Raw genomic sequence first — 18,726 nt, forward strand, 5'->3', positions numbered from 1 at the left:
TACACAGAGCAGAATGAGTGACTCCCCAGGCCGCCAAGCATTCAGGGTCAAACACTATCTTAGTAAGGATATAGACCTCTTTGTGGTTGTCTAGTTGCTAAGTTGTGTCCAACTCCTTGCGACTCCATGGACTGTAGCCCACCAGGTTCCTCTTTCCATGGAATTTTCTAGGCAAGAATACTGGAGTGGGCTGCTGTTTCCTTCTTCAGGGGATCTTCCCAACCCTTGGATTGAACCCAGGTGTCCTGCATTGGCAGGCAGATTCTTTACTGATGAATCACCTAGGAAGCCCTTTTTGGTTGTTGTTCAGTCGCTAAATCAAGTCCAACTCTTTGCAACCCCATGAACTACAGCAGGCCCTATAGTTTCGAATTCACTATCTCCCTGAGTTTGCTCAAACTTATGGCTACTGAGTCAGTGATGCCATCCAATCATCTCATCCCTTGTTGCCCCATTCTCCTCTTTCCTTCAGTTTTTCTCAGCATCAGAATCTTTTCCAATAAGTGGGCTCTTTGCATCAGGTGCCCAAAGTATTGGAGCATCAGCTTCAGCATCAGATATTCCAGTGAATATTCAGGATTGATTTCCTTTAGGATTGACTGATTTGATCTCTTGCAGTCCAAGGGAATCTCAAGAGTCTCCAGAACCACAGTTCGAAAGCATCAATTCTTTGGTGCTCAGCTTTCCTTATAGTCCAGCTCTCACATATGTACATGACTACTGAAAAAACCATAGCTTTGACTATATGGACCTTTGTTGGCAAAGTGATGTCTCTGATTTTTTTTTTTTTTTTTGGCAAAGTGATGTCACACTGTCTAGGTTTGTCATAGCTATTCTTTCAAGGAGCAAGCATCTTTTGACTTCAAGTGACTACAGTCACTGTCTCCATTGATTTTGGAGCCTAAGAAAATGAAATCTGACACTGTTTCCACATTTCCCCCATCTATTTGCCATGAAGTGATAGGACCAGATGCCATGATTTTGGTTTTTTGAATGCTGAGTTTTAGGCCAGCTTTTTCACTCTCCTCTTTCACCTTCATCAAGAGGCACTTTAGTTCTTCTTTGCTTTCTGCCATTAAAGTGGTACCATCTGCATATCTAAGGTTGTTGGTATTTCGCCCGGCAATCTTGATTCCAGCTTGTGATTCATCCAGCCCAGCATTTTGCATGATTCCAGCTTGTGATTCATCCACCCCAGCATTTCGCAGAATGTACTCTGCATACAAGTTAAATAAATAAAGTGACAACATACAGCCTTGACGTACTCCTTTCCCAATTTGGAACCAGTCCTTTTTTTCATGTCTGGTTCTAACTGCTGCTTCTTGTCCTGAATACAGGTTTCTCAGGAGGCAGGTAAAGTGGTCTGATATTTTCATCTCTTTAAGAATATTTCACAATTTGTTGTGATCCACATGGTCATAGGTTTTAGCATAGTCAACGAAGTGGAAATAGATTTTTTTTTTAATTCCCTTGCTTTTCTATGATCCGATGTATGTTGGCAATTTGGTCTCTGGTTCCTCTGTCTTTTCTAAATCCACCCTGTACATCTGGAAGTTCTTGATTCACATCCTGCTGAAGCCCTTTTAAGAGGAGAGCCAATGAATTTGAGACAAGATGAACAGGCCCTTAGATTAAATAGGAGGTGTGATTTTTATGGATTTGTAAGTTGTGAATTTGTCTAGGTGTGGTGCCCACTTCCAATCTCCTCTCCAGGGATAAAATCTTCCCTGGTTGATGAAACTCATCAGTGGTATTGCACTTGGTCCAGTTCGTCCAGGACATCAGGTCACTGAGACTTTCCTGGAGGCTAGCAGTCTGGCATCCTTAAAAAAATATGTTTCTTAAAGACCTTATACTTTAATATCCCCCATTTTAGTTTTCCTGACATTTATAAATGTGTAATTCTGATGTAACAAAGACATAGGAGAGAAAGAGTGAGTATATGCATGTGTGTGAGAGAGACAGAGACAATGAAGAAGGTGAAGATTTTCCTAAGCTCATTTTCTAAGTGGATCAAGGAACTGATAACTTCAGAATCTGCTATAAAGAAAAATGAGACTATTCACTTCCAGGTCAGTAGTTTGAATTCAGCTCAGCTCAGTATTACCTCTAAGTATGAAATATGTGTTATTTAGGTTGGTGCCAGAATAAAAATAGGATAGCTGCCCTATTAAGAGCTGAAAGCCATCCATATTCTCCAAATCAACAGCACATCACTCATGGCAAGTGAGGTTCGATGTAACAGGGTTCAGTAGGTGGCTTAATACAGCACCTTACTCAGGCAATATGTAAATGTATTCTAAACCTTTCCAAGACTCTTTTTACTCAAAGTAAGAATTCGGCTCCATTTTCATGTCACGTCCAAAGTGGGATGTATGAGTTTATGCTTTACTAAGACTACAGAATTAGGGGCAAGACTTTATTTAGACTGTTAAACTGTGCTGTTTAAGCAGGAAGCTTTCTTTGTGGATGGATAATACACCCTAAAATTCAGTGTATTTTTTTTTTGCTTTAATTTTCTATAATTATATTCTACTCTGGCATAATTCCTAGGCTCACTGTGGATGCTCCTTAATATTTTTGTAATGGATAGAAAATGGATGGATAAGGAGTCCGTCAGGTAAAAATGGAAACCGAATTCATGCTATATCCAGTTATCTTTATATAGCTTGAAAATGTATCCAAAAAAGGCTGAATTAAAAAGGACACAGTTTCTTGGACACCACCTGGTAGAGAAAGCAAAAAGGAAAAAGCAATATGATACAGGTCATCCAAAGTCTTCCTCTGAAAAGGCTGAATCCTCGCTTTTATTCTGTGTATAGAAGCCAAAGCAATATGTTTTGTGTAAATCAGATTCATCATTTCCTTCTTCTTTGCTTCACCTTCCTTTGCAAAGTTTTATATATATCCATTTGCTCCTAAGTCAGGAAGCACTGAGTGCTTTCATGTGCAGAAAGGTAGTGCCATGCTGGGTAAATGCTGATTGAAATTAGTTGAATAAGCTGGTCCTATTTTCCATTTTGGGCTTCCCAGGTGGCTCAGCAGTAAAGAATCTGCCTGCCAATGCAGAAGAGGCAGATGTGATCCCTGGGTCAGGAAGATCCCCAGGAGAAGGAAAGGCAACCCATTCCAGTTTTCTTGCCTGGGAAATCCCATGGACAGAGGAATCTAGTGGGCTGTAGTCCAAGGGGTTGCAAAAGAGTATAGGACAGGACTTGGTGACTAAACAGCAACAACAAATCGTAGGAAATGAGCAGGAAAGTTATGAGGCAGTGGTCAGAAGGTGAGACAGTGGGAACTGAGATTAAGGAGGATCAAGGGTATCAGGACTGATGTGACTGTGGAGCTGAGTGACAGAGAGAAAGAAAAAAAATCCTTCAGGGAGAGCAAGTCACCACCCAGAAGCCAGATGATTAGAGAGCTGAGCTATGTGGATGCTGAAATAAACAATTATGGCAAAAACCATGTAAGTATTCAACAAAGGAGTATGTTCCAGCATGCAGAAGTATCTTTAAGCTTTCAAATCATTAGCCTAGTGTTGGCACATTACAGGCTTTTAATAAAAGTTTGAGGACTAAATTTCCTAACACTCATTTGTGTGTGCAGAATAAAGACAGGGGCGATGACCAAATCCCTCTCACTTTGAGTTTGCTATGCTATGCTATGCTAAGTCACTTCAGTCGTGTCCGACTCTGTGCGACTCCATAGACGGTAGCCTACCAGGCTCCGCCATCCCTGGGATTCTCCAGGCAAGAACACTGGAGTGGGTTGCCATTTCCTTCTCCAATGCATGAAAGTGAAAAGTGAAAGTGAAATTGCCTAGTCGTGTCCGACTCTTCACGACCCCATGGACTGCAGCCTACCAGTGTCCTCCGCCCATGGGATTTTCCAGGGGTTCTGTTATATCACATAAGGCTTCTCTAGTGGCTCAAATGGTAAAGAATCTGCCTACAATGCAGGAGACCTGAGTTCCATCCCTGGGTGGGTCAGGAAGACCCCAGGTAAAAGGAAATAACTACCCACTCCACCATTCTTGCCTGGAGAATTTCATGGACAGACGAGCCTGTCAGGCTAGAGTCCATGGGGTCACAGAGTTGGACACGACTGAGCAACTAACACTTTCACTTTTTCTTTTTTATGTCACATAAGAAAATGTGACTCCTGTGTTTTTGTGTCTTCCTGGAGGCTATTCCTGGGTCTTCCTGGCTGTTATACTAGAACCTTCTAAACTAGCCTTATAGCATGCTAATCGTACTTTTTCCCTAAGTATTTCTGGTCAGGAGAATCTATAGTTCTAACTGTTAGACAGTTATACTTCCTAACTGCACTGACTCTTAGATAAACAAACACCTATAAAGACTTGGGGAGGTGTGCTACAATTAAGGCATTAAGATTCATCAAGGAGAGTAGACTGATTGGTGCTCAAAAAATGAAATTAGAGAATTGTGTACATGTGTACACAATCATCTCTATCTTATTTTAAAATGCATTTACTCAACATTACATATCATATACAATGACCAAAGTCTTAATTAAAGCACTCTATAACAGATGAGCAATGAAATCATATTTTACTAATATGTGTACCTTGTGTTCCCATAGAGACTGAGACAGAACTGTGTTTGAGTGTCTCCTGTGGAGGTGCAGGTCAGCAGTGGCCTGCTGCAGGGGCAGGGGCTCTGGGTGCAGCAGACCTGGGTGTGGCATAAGCCCTCTTGGAGGTGGTCACCATTAACCCCACCAGAGAGCCACCAGAACTTACACAGGACTGGGAAAATAGACTCTCGGAGGGCACAAACAAAACCTTGTGTGCACCAGGACCAGGAGAAAGGAGCAGTGACCATACAAGAGACTGCCCCGGACTTGCCTGTGGGTGTCTGGGAGTTTCTGGCAGAGGCGTGGGCCGGCGGTGGCCTGCTGCAGGGTCGGGGGGCACTGAGTGTAGCAGTGCATGCATGGGATCTTTTGAAGGAGGTCGCCATTATCTTCATGACCTCCATCATAGTTTGCTGCTACTGCTGCTAAGTCACTTCAGTCGTTTCCGACTCTGTGTGACCCCATAGAAGGCAGCCCACCAGGCTCCCCTGTCCCTGGGATTCTCCAGGCAAGAACACTGGAGTGGGTTGCCATTTCCTTCTCCAATGCATGAAAGTGAAAAGCGAAAGTGAAGTCGCTCAGTCGTGTCCAACTCTTAGCGACCCCATGGACTGCAGCCTACCAGGCTCCTCCGTCCATGGGATTTTCCAGGCAAGAGTACTGGAGTGGGGTGCCATTGCCTTCTCCGCCATAGTTTGGCCTGAGGCAAATAACAGGGAGGGAAGACAGCTCCACCCATCAACAGAAAATCTGATTAAAGATTTACTGAGCATGGCCCCACCTATCAGAACAAGATGCAGTTTCCCCCTCAGTCAGTCTCTCCCATCAGGAAGCTTCCATAAGCCTCTTATCTTTCTACATCAGAGGGCAGACAGAGTGAAAACCACAGTCACAGAAAATGAACCAATCTGATCACACAGCCTTGTCTAACTCAATGAAACTATGAGCCATGCCCTATAGGGCCAGAAAAGACAAACGGGTCATGGTGGAGAGTTCTGACAAAACGTGGTCCACTGGAGAAGGGAATGGCAAGCCACTTCAGTATTCTTGCCTTGAGAACACCAGTATGAAAAGCAAAAGGACAGGACACTGAAAGAGGAACTCCCCAGATCAGTAGGTGCCCAATATGCTACTGGAGACCAGTGGAGAAATAACTCCAGAAAGAATGAAGGGATGGAGGCAAAGCAAAAACAACACCCAGTCGTGCATGTGACTGGTGATAGAAGTAAAGTCTGATACTGTAAACAGCAATGTTGCATAAGAAGAATCAAGGCAAACTGGACGTGGTCAAATAGGAGATGGCAAGAGTTAACATTGATATTTTAGGAATCAGTGAACTAAAATGGACTGGAATGGGTGAATTTAACTCAGAAGACCATTATATCTACTACTGTGGGCAAGAATCCCTTAAAAGAAATGGAGTAGCCATCATAGTCAACAAAAGACTCCAAAATACATTGGATGCAATCTCAAAAACAATAAAATGATCTCTGTTCATTTCCAAGGCAAACCAATATCACAATAATCCAAGCCTATGTCCCGACCAGTAATGCTGAAGAAACTGAAGCTGAACAGTTCTATGAAGACCTACAAGACCTTTTAGAACTAACACCCACAAAAGATGCCCTTTTCATTATAGGGAACTGGAATGCAAAAAATAGGAAGTCAAGAAACACCTGGAGTAACAGGCAAATTTGGCCTTGGAATACAGAATGAAGCAAGGCAAAGGCTAACAGAGTTTTGCCAAGACAACGCACTGGTCATAGTAAACACCCTCTTCCAACAACACAAGACAAGACTCTACACATGGACATAACCAGATGGTCAATACCGAAATTAGATTGATTATATTCTTTGCAGACAAAGATAGAGAAGCTCTATACAGTCAGCAAAAACAAGACCGGGAGCTAACTGTGGCTTAGATCATGAGCTCTTTATTGTCAAATTCAGACTGAAATTGAAGAAAGTAGGGAAAACCACTAGACCATTCAGGTTATGACCTAAATCAAATTTCTTATGATTATACAGTGGAAATGACAAACAGATTCAGGGATTAGATCTGATAGACACAATGCCTGAAGAACTATGGCCAGAGGTTCGTGACATTGTACAGGAGGCAGGGATCATGACCATCCCCAAGAAAAAGAAATGCATAAAGGCATAATGGTTTTCTGGAGAGGCCTTACAAATCGCTGTGAAAAGAAGAGAAGCAAAAGGCAAAGGAGAAAAGGAAAGATAAAACAATTTGAATGCAGAGTTCCAAAAAATAGCAGGGAGAGATAAGAAAGCCTTCCTCAGTGATCAATGCAAAGAAATAGAGGAAAACAATAGAATGGGAAAGACCAGAGATCTCAAGAAAATTAGAGATACCAAGGGAACATTTCATGCAAAGATGAGCACAAAAAAGGAAAGAAATGGTATGGACCTAACAGAAGCAGAAGATATTAAGTGGCGGCAAGAATACACAGAAGAACTATACAAAAAACATTTTCACAAACCATATGATCACGATGGCATTATCACTCACTAGAGCCAGACATCCTGAAATGTGAAGCCAAGTGGGCCTTAAGAAGCATCACTATGAACAAAGCTAGTGGAGGTGATAGAATTCCAGTTGAGCTATTTCAAATCCTAATAGATGTTTCTGTGAAAGTGCTGCACTCAATATGCCAGCAAATTTGGAAAACGCTGCAGTGGCCACAGGACTAGAAAAGATCAGTTTTCATTCCAATCCCAAAGAAAGGCAATGCCAAAGAATGCTCAAACTACTGCACAATTGCACTCATCTCACACACTAGTAAGGTAATGCTCAAAATTTTCCAAGCTAGGCTTCAACAATATGTGAACCGTGAACTTTCAGATGTTCTAGCTGGTTTTAGAAAAGGCAGAGGAACCAAAGATCAAATTTCCAACATTTTCTGGATCATAAAAAAAGCAAAGAGTTCCAGAAAAACATCTATTTCTGCTTTATTGACTACGCCAAAGCCTTTGACTGTGTGGATCACAATAAACTGTGGAAAATTCTGAAAGAGATGGGAATACCAGACCATCTTTACATGCCTCTTAAGAAACCTGTATGTAGGTCAGGAAGTAACATTTGGAACTGGACATGGAACTGGTTCCAAATAGGAAAAGGAGTATGTCAAGACTCTATATTGTCACCCTGCTTATTTAACTTCTATGCAGAGTACATCATGAGAAACGCTGGGCTGGAAAAAGCACAAGCTGGAATCAAGATTGCCAGGAGAAATATCAGTAACCTCAGATATGCAGATCACACCACCCTTATGGCAGAAAAAGAAGAAGAACTGAAGAGCCTCTTGATGAAAGTGAAAGAGCAGAGTGAAAAAGTTGGCTTAAAACTCAACATTCAGAAAACTAAGATCATGGCATCTGGTCCATCACTTCATGGCAAATATAGATGGGGAAAGAGTGGAAACAGTGACAGAAAATTTTGGGGCTCCAAAGTCAATCACTGCAGATGGTGACTGCAGCCATGAAATTAAAAGAAGCTTGCTGTTTGGCAGAAAAGCTATGACCAACCTAGATAGCATATTAAAAGGCAGAGACATTACCTGCCAACAAAGTTCCATCTAAGTCAAAGTTATCATTTTTCCAATGGTCATGTATGGATGTGTGAGTTGGGACTATAAAAAAAGCTGAGTGCCGAAGAATTGATGCTTTTGAACTGTGGTGTTGGAAAAGACTCTTGAGAGTCCCTTGGACTGCAAGGGGATCCAACCAGTCCATCCTAAAGGAAATCAGTCCTGAATATTCATTGGAAGGACTGATGCTGAAGCTGAAACTCCAAAACTTTGGCTACCTCATGCAAAGAATTGACTCATTTGAAAAAAACCCTGTTGCTGGGAAAGATTGAGGGCAGGAGGAGAAAGGGATGACAGAGGATGAGATGGTTGGATGACATCACCAAATGAGTGGACATGAGTTTGTGTAAACTCTGAGAGTTGGTGATGGACAGGGAGGCCTGCCGTGCTGTAGTCCATGGGTTCACAAAGAGTTGGACACAACTGAGTGACTGAACTGAACCTAACTGAAGTGTATTCCCAGAGGGTGCAGTTGGTAAAGACTATGCTTGCTAATTCAGGAGATGCAAGAGACGCAGGTCAATCCCTGGGTCAGGAAGATCCTCTGGAGTAAGGAAATGGAAAACCACACCAATACTCTTGCCTAAAAATTCCATGAACACCGAAGCCTGGTGGGTAACATTTCATGGGGTAGAGTTGCAAAGAGTCAGACTTGACTGAGTACGAGCACCCATGTACTTTGTATTCAGTATAGAGTGTAGTGTTTAACATAGTATGTTTACGATAGAGCTTTCACAGTTTATTTTGATTAAAAAGATGTATTTAAAGAACTTAGAACAGTGCTTAAAACGTGTTCAGTAGGTATTAAGCAAGAAATAAACTGTATGGATAATCTTCTAAACATATGTTTTAAAATAAGTAAACTTTTTTTTAATGTATAAAAAGTTGAATCTGCAAGCTGTTTCTTGGTTATTTTTATTCCATCCAGTTATGTAGCATCCAAAGCATAGAAAGCAGTGGTCAATTTCAGGAGAGAATTACCAGGCAACAAATGAAACAATTCATGTCTTCATATCTGAAGTCAAAAAAAGGGCAAAACCCAGAAACATGAAAAGAGCTGAACTATTGATGTAAAAACGAGAGCTTGACAAAATTGTCATTTAAGTGGTCCAGGTCCTTTGTCTGATTTAAGAAACCTCCAACCAACAGAAAGAGATCTGCAAAAGTTCTCGCTATAGTCAGATTATCACAGTTGGGCACCTTAATGAGACAGTTGCAAGAGCTGAAGAAAAAATTACATTTTCTTCTTGCTGTGAAGCCGGAAGGTCAAGGAAGACTTCTGAAAGGAGTTGTAAATTGCAGATTAGGCTAAAACCCCTTATCAAGTTTTCTTTGATGAATCCTTTGCTATCAGCTTTTAAGTGCTACTGTATTTAGAGGCTCTTTAAAAAAGAGATATTTTTTCTGATTGCTACAGAAAATGTTGGGAAAAAATACCCAGCAATCATTGACTTTAGCTTGGTTCTTCTGAAAAATAGACTTTTCATTGTAAAGTGGAGTGATCACTTTATAATGAAGCACTCACTCACGTCTCTCAGCCACTGTCTAGTAATGAGTAAGGTGTGACTTACAACCACACTTCTCCAATCACAACACCTACTTTTGCATGAGAATTAAGTATGGGCCATGACTGCTTTCCAAACTGAATAAGTAGATGGAAGATCAAGACAAGATTATTGCATGGGAAAAGGAAGAAGTAGGCAGAGATGATGGGGAAGGGGCAAACCACTGTTCTGAGCAATAATAGTGCTTCATTTTCAAGATCACTTACTTTATCATTGCCTTTATCCACGTCTATCTAATGTGCACATGTAATTCTTGACAGTTTTATAAAAGAACCCTACTGGCACAATAATACAGGAAGCAGAAAGATGTAAACAGTCATATTGTCTTGTTATATACATACTATTTTGAGACTATATTTTTTTTTATTGTTGCTGTAACAAATGACCACAAATTCACTGGCTTAAAACCACACAAATTGATTATCTTACAGTTCCAGAGGTCAGAATTCTAAGTCTTGTGAGGCTGCAATCCAGGTGTCGGTGGGGCTGCGTTCCCTTTTAGAGGCTCCAGGGAAATCTTCTCTTGCCGTTTCCAGCTCATAGGGGCTGGCTGCCTTGTCTCATGGCCATGACCATGAGTCTTTATCAGATTACAATAGTGTGAGGGAAGGGTTCTTAGGCTTCCCTCTTCCCCCTTTAAAACCCTTGTGATTTACTAGCCCTTCTTGGATAAACCAAGAAAACCTCCTTAAGGCCAGCTGATTGTTAATGTTTAGTCACTCCGTCATGACTGAGTCTTTGCTACCCCATGGACTTATCCCATCTCTGTCCATGAAATTCTAGCTGATAAACAACCTTAACTCCATCTGCAATTTTAATTCTTTCTTGCTAAGTAAACTAATCTAATCACAGGTTCTCAGGATCAGTACATGACATTTTTAGAAGCCCATTATTCTGTGACCCACCCCTGTCCTACACCACCACCCACCCGCAGGATCATAGCAAGCCATTTCTATTTCTAGCTCTCAGATTCTTTGACTCTAGCACTGTTTTCTATATAACATTAAAAATTTCCCCTTAACATTGATTGTGGCAGTGGTAACTCAAAAACAAATGATGAATAAAGAATGAATCCCTGATTCAAGAGAGGATCATATCCCAAACCTTATGTATGTATTAATGATGATGTTGTCAAATTAGATGTGGTGGTGAGTTTCAAAAAATCTAGAGAATTACTTTGAATATGTACATTTGCTACATGAAATTAGTGTATTTTCAAAGGATAGCTTTTGTTTGATATGTCTCATTTAAATGATCCCCCCAAAAAATTTTCTAAAATTCTCTGGATACTAATAAAGTTTTTCTAAAATATTTAGTTTGGATAATCTTAAGATTTTGGTAATAATCAACATATCAGTATTAAAAGTTTACTACTGTCAAATTAGTTTTAGATATATATGTTAAATAAAATATTAAAACTATTTTAAATATTATATATATACTTTACATTAGATTATTATATTGAAAAGCAGAGACATTACTTTGTCAACAAAGGTCCATCTAGTCAAGGCTATGGTTTGTTCAGTGGTCATGTATGGATGTGAGAGTTGGACTATAAAGAAAGTTGAGTGCTTAAGAATTGATGCTTTGAACTGTGGTGTTGGAGAAGACTTGAGAGTCCCTTGGACTGCAAGGAGATCCAACCAGTCAATCCTAAAGGAAATCAGTCCTGAATATTCATTGGAAGGACTGATGCTGAAGCTGAAACTCCAATACTTTGGCCAGCTGATGCGAAGAGCTGACCCATTTGAAAAGCCCCTGATGCTGGGAAAGATTGAGGGTAGGAAGAGAAGGGGACAACAGAGGATGAGATGGTTGGATGGTATCACCGACTCAAGGGACATGGGTTTGGGTTAACTCCAGGAGTTGGTGATGTACAGGGAGGCATGGTATGCTGTGGTTCATGGGGTCTCAAAGAGTTGGACACAACTGAGTGACTGAACTGAATCTTTATTTATACTAAATTTTTGATAGTTTTGAAAAGATATATTATTCTGAAAAAAACATTCATATGGTAATCAGAGTACATGGATCCCCTTTTTCAATACCAGTGCATACTTCTAAATCAAGTCACTTAATTATAAAGACCTCAGTTTACTAAATCATAAAATGAAGACATTGAACTAGAATTGTGTTACAATCTAAGTACAATTCTATGCTATTGAACAAAATTTTTCGAAGTATGACCATGTCAATTTCAATGAAAACGTTCAGAAAAACCATCATTGTGGTTATCTCAGAGAATCAAAAAAATCACTATGTGTTAAAACCCCTGAAAACTCTTAATGAAATCACTGTTTATCATTACTTAACCCAGAAACTTGTATCTTGACCCTTGGAATAAACATTGGGAATTGCTGATTTAGAATACCATGTGTGTATGAGAGATCCTCAGTCATGTCAGATTCCTTACGACTCAGTGGACTGTTGCCCACCAAGTTCCTCTGTCCATGGACTTTTCCAGGCAAGAGTACTGAAGTGGGTTGCCATTCACTTCTCCAGGGGATCTTCCTGACTCAGAAATCAAACTCAGATCTCCCACATTGCAGACAGATTCTATACCATCTGAGCCACCCAGGAAGCCCTAGAATACCGTAGCACTATTTTAAATAATTGAACAAGTAGAGTATGGTCCATCTTTGTCCTTATGACATCACTTTACTTCCTTTCACTTCCACTATCATTATTTTGTCTCCCGACCTCCCCACCCCCCCCAGGGTCTATTCCAACCTTCCCATTTTATTAACAGTTAGGTTCAGTCGCTCAGTCGTGTCCGACTCTTTGCGACTCCATGAATCGCAGCACGCCAGGCTTCCCTGTCCATCACCAACTCCCGGAGTTCACTCAGACTCACATCCATCGAGTCAGTGATGCCATCCAGCCATCTCATCCTCTGTCGTCCCCTTCTCCTCCTGCCCCCAATCCCTCCCAGCATCAGAGTCTTTTCCAATGAGTCAACTCTTCGCATGAGGTGGCCAAAGTACTGGAGTTTCAGCTTCAGCATCATTCCCTCCAAAGAAATCCCAGGGCTGATCTCCTTCAGAATGGACTGGTTGGATCTGCTTGCAGTCCAAGGGACTCTCAAGAGTCTTCTCCAACACCACACTTCAAAAGCATCAGTTCTTCGGTGCTCAGCCTTCTTCACAGTCCAACTCTCACATCCATACATGACCACAAGAAAAACCATAGCCTTGACTAGATGAACCTTTGTTGGCAAAGTAATGTCTCTGCTTTTGAATATGCTATCTAGGTTGGTCAAAACTTTCCTTCCAAGGAGTAAGCGTCTTTTAATTTCATGGCTGCAGTCACCATCTGCAGTGATTTTGGAGCCCCCAAAAATAAAGTCTGACACTGTTTCCACTATTTCCCCATCTATTTCCCATGAAGTGATGGGACCGGATGCCATGATCTTCGTTTTCTGAATGTTGAGCTTTAAGCCAACTTTTTCACTCTCCACTTTCATCAAGAGGCTTTTTAGTTCCTCTTCATTTTCTGCCATAAGGGTGGTGTCATCTGCATATCTGAGGTTATTGATATTTCTCCCTGAAATCTTGATTCCAGCTTGTGTTTCTTCCAGCCCAGCATTTCTCATGATGTACTCTGCATATAAGTTAAATAAGCAGGGTGATAATATACAGCCTTGATGTACTCCTTTTCCTATTTGGAACCAGTCTATTGTTCCATGTCCAGTTCTAACTGTTGCTTCCTGAGCTGCCTATAGGTTTCTCAAGAGGCAGGTCAGGTGGTCTGGTATTCCCATCTCTTTCAGAATTTTCCACAGTTTATTGTGATCCACACAGTCAAAGGCTTTGGCATAGTCAATTAACAGTAGTTCTCCTCCAATTCTGAATTGTGTCTGGTCACCCAGAGACTATATTTCCAGCTTTCTTTTTTCCAGAACTGTGACTATCTGAGGTATAACTTTGCTTGAAAGCTAGAAGGTTAGTCGGGACTGAAGCTGGAAAAAAAATTGAGTCTCCTAGGTCAGTGAAAAAAGATGTTTTTACTCACACCATTAGCAGGATCAAAATTTTTTTTGCTTAGTTTTGTTTTTTTAGGAATGCTATAGCAAAGGACCACAGACTAGGTATCTTAAACAACAGAAATGTATTTTCTTACAGTTAAGGTGGCTAAAAGTCCAAGATCAATATGTCAGTAAGATGGGTTTCTTTTGAAGCATCTCTCCTTAGTTTGCAGGTGAACAAATTCTCCCTGTGTCTTCACGTGGTCTCTGTGTTTGTCTGTGTTCTAATCCTCTCTTTCTATAAGGATACCAGTCATATTGGGGGCTTCTCAGGTGGCACAGTGGTATAGAATTCACCTGCTAATGCAGAAGACTCAAGAGACATGGGTTCAATCCCTGGGTTGGGAAGATCCCCTGGAGGAGGAAATAGCAACCCACTCCAGTGATATTGCCTGGAAAATTCCATGGACAGAACAGCCTGGTGGACTACAGTCCATGGGGTCACAAAGAGTCAGACACAGACCCAACCGAGCAACTGAGCAAATGTACACTAGTCATATTGGATGACTAGAGCACCCACCTTGTGCTCCCATTTTAATATAATTCCCTCCTTAAAAGCTTTATCCCCAAATACAGTAGAGGCACTGGTTAATGTTTCAAAAGATGAATTTAAGGGAACACCATTCAGTCTGTAACAACCAAGTATAAGAGTTTTCTTGCTCCAGTTCTTACAAAGAGCCATGAGAAGGATCAGATGCCAGCTGTCCACAAAATGGGCTGTGTTACAGAAAAGGAGCCTGCAGCTTAGGAGAGAAGAATTTGTATAAAAGCAGGAAGCTCCTTACCTTGCATTCTGGAAAAGACTCTTCTTCCTTCTGAAGCTGTTCTTTAAACCAGCATCCTTAAGAGACAGTCCTGAGAAAAGGCAGCTGGTAACACATACTGCTTGCAAGATGCTCAGAAACAAGAGAGTTCAGGAGAATCCCACAAGAATATTCAACTCTAATTGAACCCCATTGACTCAACAAAAGCTGATACCAAACCCCCTAAATTTCGCTCATTTGAAATTTTAGAACTACTGTCGCTAGAACTCCGAGCAGCTCAGTGAGGCCACCTTGACTTCAACTCTGTCCTTAGGGTCCCAGACCTAACTCGCTGGAAAAATCCCATACTCTAATTTTCCCTTAGAAAGCCAGACAACTTTCTCCTTAAGTTTCTGCATTGGATATTACACTTGGCCTGAGACATCAATCAGATAATGTTAGAATATTATGTAATATTACTAATCAATAAGGAGTATAAGAGATTGCACAAACCTGGACTTAGCTGGCAAGGACCAAAGCTTGCACAATTCCATGCTCAAAACCACCCTGACCAGTGAGTTGTAGCTGACATGAACTTCAAGACTGAGGTGGTGTCATTTCAGTTAAAGTTAGGTACAAATTCCATGTCATCTCTTCCAACTGGATGCTCGCCATCATAGGTAAAACTGGGATACAGGAAGGATGAGTCAGTTTCTTCTCTGGGATACTCCTGGAACATCTAAGAATGGCCTCATTTTGGCGAGATCTCTGCCATCATCAATCACAGTAACCTTATCTTTTCTCTTCCAGAAAGCCCCATCCTGTCATCTTCTCCAAAATAGTCAAGAACTCCAAAAGGGGCTGGGTTCAACTCTGCTTTCAGCTAACAAGTGAGTCTGCCACAGCTCCACAGATGCTGGGAGTGTGGAGTCAGCCACTAGACCACGAGGGAAGTCCTTGTTTTTAATTTTAATAGTTGTAGGAGGCACCAGGCATTTTATATTCAATGTTAGTGGTTGTCAAACACTGGTCCCCAACCAGAAGTTTGTTAGAAACGCAAGTTCTCAGTCCTCACCTCAGAACTACTGCAGCAGAATTTCTGGGAATGAGAAAAGAGACTGACATCTGAAATTTAATAATTCCATCTGTGAATCTGACATGACAGCTACTGGGCTAAGATGTGTATGTGATAGATAAAAGGAGATAAATGGCATTTATTTATCTACTCTGATAAGTTATGTGATGTTCTTGCAACTTAATTGGTCAACTGGTACTAAAGTGTTTTTCAAAATGAAAAAAAGGGATCCAAGTTATCATTACTGTCACATTCAAATCATTTGTTCCAGCTCAGCTCCAACTTTGCAGAAATATAAAAGCCTAAGTTATACATTTATCCTGTATAATCTCAAAAGGTTTACTTTCAGGGGAAATTTGGAGGAATTTTAAATTTCAAAAAAAAAATTATTAACATTGATTTGGGTTCAAAGATTCCTATACATATATTATTTTTTTTAATATATTGAGTAGTTGTAATGAATTAGCATCAATTGGTTTCCTGTCTAATGTATATTTTTACATATATATAAAATTTCTCAGAAAACTATAAAGAAATGAATGCTTTTTTTTTTTTTTCAATTAAATTCACAGTGGGTGATTCTAAATTTGACCTTTTTAATGACTCTATAAATTTTGTATATTGAATTGTCTTGTATTTATTGTAATCATTTTCCTTTCACTCTTGTCTTTAGCAAATTAATTTTTTCAGAAGCTAATCTCAAACACAGTTGCTGGCAAGATTCTTTCTTTGGTTCAGTAGTTTGCTAGCTCAAAATATTAACAAAAAGCCTAGGGAGTTCTTCTTAATCTAAAACAAAACAAACAAAAAAAGTGGTATGGAAAAAATAGACTGTTATGCTTTGATGGTTGCTATGGATACTAAGCTCCTTCACAGTTTTGAACTGTGTGTAGGAGCATAAATACTTGCTATTTGATTAACTTGTGATTTTATTCAGAATTGCTACAATTCATGTGCCATATATGTACTATCTCAGATTAATGTCACTCACAGATAAGACAACTTTGAAAAGAAAACTCTCCCTCTCTGTTTCACAATTTATTTGGAAGAATGATTAGAAACACATCAAGAATATGTGAAACTTTAAATAATAAATCCCGTTCATGAAAACTTACGTAGCCAGCATCGTTTTTCCTTACTGTTTTGAAGTGGGAAATAAAGAATAAGGTTAAAGAAATCTTACAATATCCTTTAGCAAAACAGTTTGGATATAATAGTTTAAGTAAGAACTGTAAATAACAGCATTCTTAGCAGAATTATTTATAGTACACAATTTTACCTTTAAGAAGTTTCATTTGCGTTTCATCTTTCAATCATATTGCCATCGAGATATTTGCAATTTTCTCTTTTCAATTCCAGACAACATCTTTTTTATCCTTCATTTATTTAAAAAATACAATCAAATGTGCAATTATATTTAACAACAACAGAACGCACTGAGTTTCGACTATTTTAAGCACCTAATGACAGACATAAATGAGTCATTACGTTGATGTCTGACACCACTGTTGTCTGTCGCTCCTGAGATCGTCTTATATTAGACTTCTAATTTCCATGACAGAGAGACACGTGCCACCTAATAGATTTCAAACTTTAAAAACAGATTGATAACCAACTTAAATCTCCTCCTCCATCTCTGCTCCATGCTAACTGTAGATTACGATATAGCTCACAGCTGTCCAGTTAAATGTTTACAATGGTCCTTCCTTACTTAATCACTTTAGTTATCGCCTCCATCATTTTCAACCTCTTTTTTCTTCTTTAGCTCTATAATATTCCAATCAATTTATGCCATTTTAGATCAAAACACATTATCTGTATATCTTAGCAAATTATGGTAGCTCTTGCTCATTTTGTGTTTAGGAAATTGCTAAATGAAAGAAACTTTTTTTCTATTACTGCTTTTTTACTTTTCTAAATGTATCCTTTAAAAGTGTATTTTTTAATTTTAAAAATTGAAATCTTTGCAGATGGATCTCAGAACCAAGGAGATAGAAAAAAGTAGCTTGGAAGAAAAATAAATTATTTAGACTACTTTTCTTTTTTAGTATTAAATAATTTTGTACATTATAAATATATTAAGTGAATATTTTAAAATAAGCTTTTCTCTTATTTTCACATATTTTAGTGGCACATAGAACATATAAGAAAGCAATATATTGAGTGTGGTATAACATTTAAATTATTTAAGGCTAGTTGTTTATGTTCAATTTGAAGTGCTGTTTCAAACAAAAAAGAAAAAAAATCTTTGGGTAAATAATTGTTTTTCTAACTTCTAAGGAAATCTGTATTTTTTTATACAAATGTTTAGAAATAAACATTATGAGAATTGGAAGGGAATAAGATAATTTACTGTTTTGAAATAGCATCTTATAGCTAGAACATTAAAAATATATATAGCCAATTTTAAGAACAAATAAGCTTACAAAAATATTAGGTACAAGATCTATATGCAAGTATTAATCATATTTCCATAAATCAACAACAAAATTTGGACCATGACAAACAAAGGTACCATTTACAAGAGAATTGCAACTACTATGTGCCCAATGCAGAGTTCCAAAGAATAGCAAGAAGAGATAAGAAAGCCTTCCTCAGCGATCAATGCAAAGAAATAGAGGAAAATAACAGAATGGGAAAGACTAGGGATCTCTTCAAGAAAATTAGAGATACCAAGGGAACATTTCATGCAAAGATGGGCTCGATAAAGGACAGAAATGGTATGGACCTAACAGAAGTAGAAGATATTAAGAAGAGGTGGCAAGAATACACAGAGGAACTGTACAAAAAAATCTGCATGACCCAGATTATCATGATGGTGTGATCACTGACCTAGAGCCAGACATGCTGGAATGTGAAGTCAAGTGGGCCTTAGAAAGCATCACTATGAACAAAGCTAGTGGAGGTGATGGAATTGCAGTTGAGCTATTTCAAATCCTGAAAGATGATGCTGTGAAAGTGCTGCACTCAATATGCCAGCAAATTTGGAAAACTCAGCAGTGGTCACAGGACTGGAAAAGGTCAGTTTTCATTCCAGTCCCAAAGAAAGGCAATGCCAAAGAATGCTCAAACTGCCGCACAATTGCACTCATCTCACACACTAGTAAAGTAATGTTCA

The sequence above is a fragment of the Bubalus bubalis genome, chromosome 22 (assembly GCF_019923935.1).
Source record: "Bubalus bubalis isolate 160015118507 breed Murrah chromosome 22, NDDB_SH_1, whole genome shotgun sequence".
In the NCBI taxonomy this organism is placed as follows: domain Eukaryota; kingdom Metazoa; phylum Chordata; class Mammalia; order Artiodactyla; family Bovidae; genus Bubalus; species Bubalus bubalis.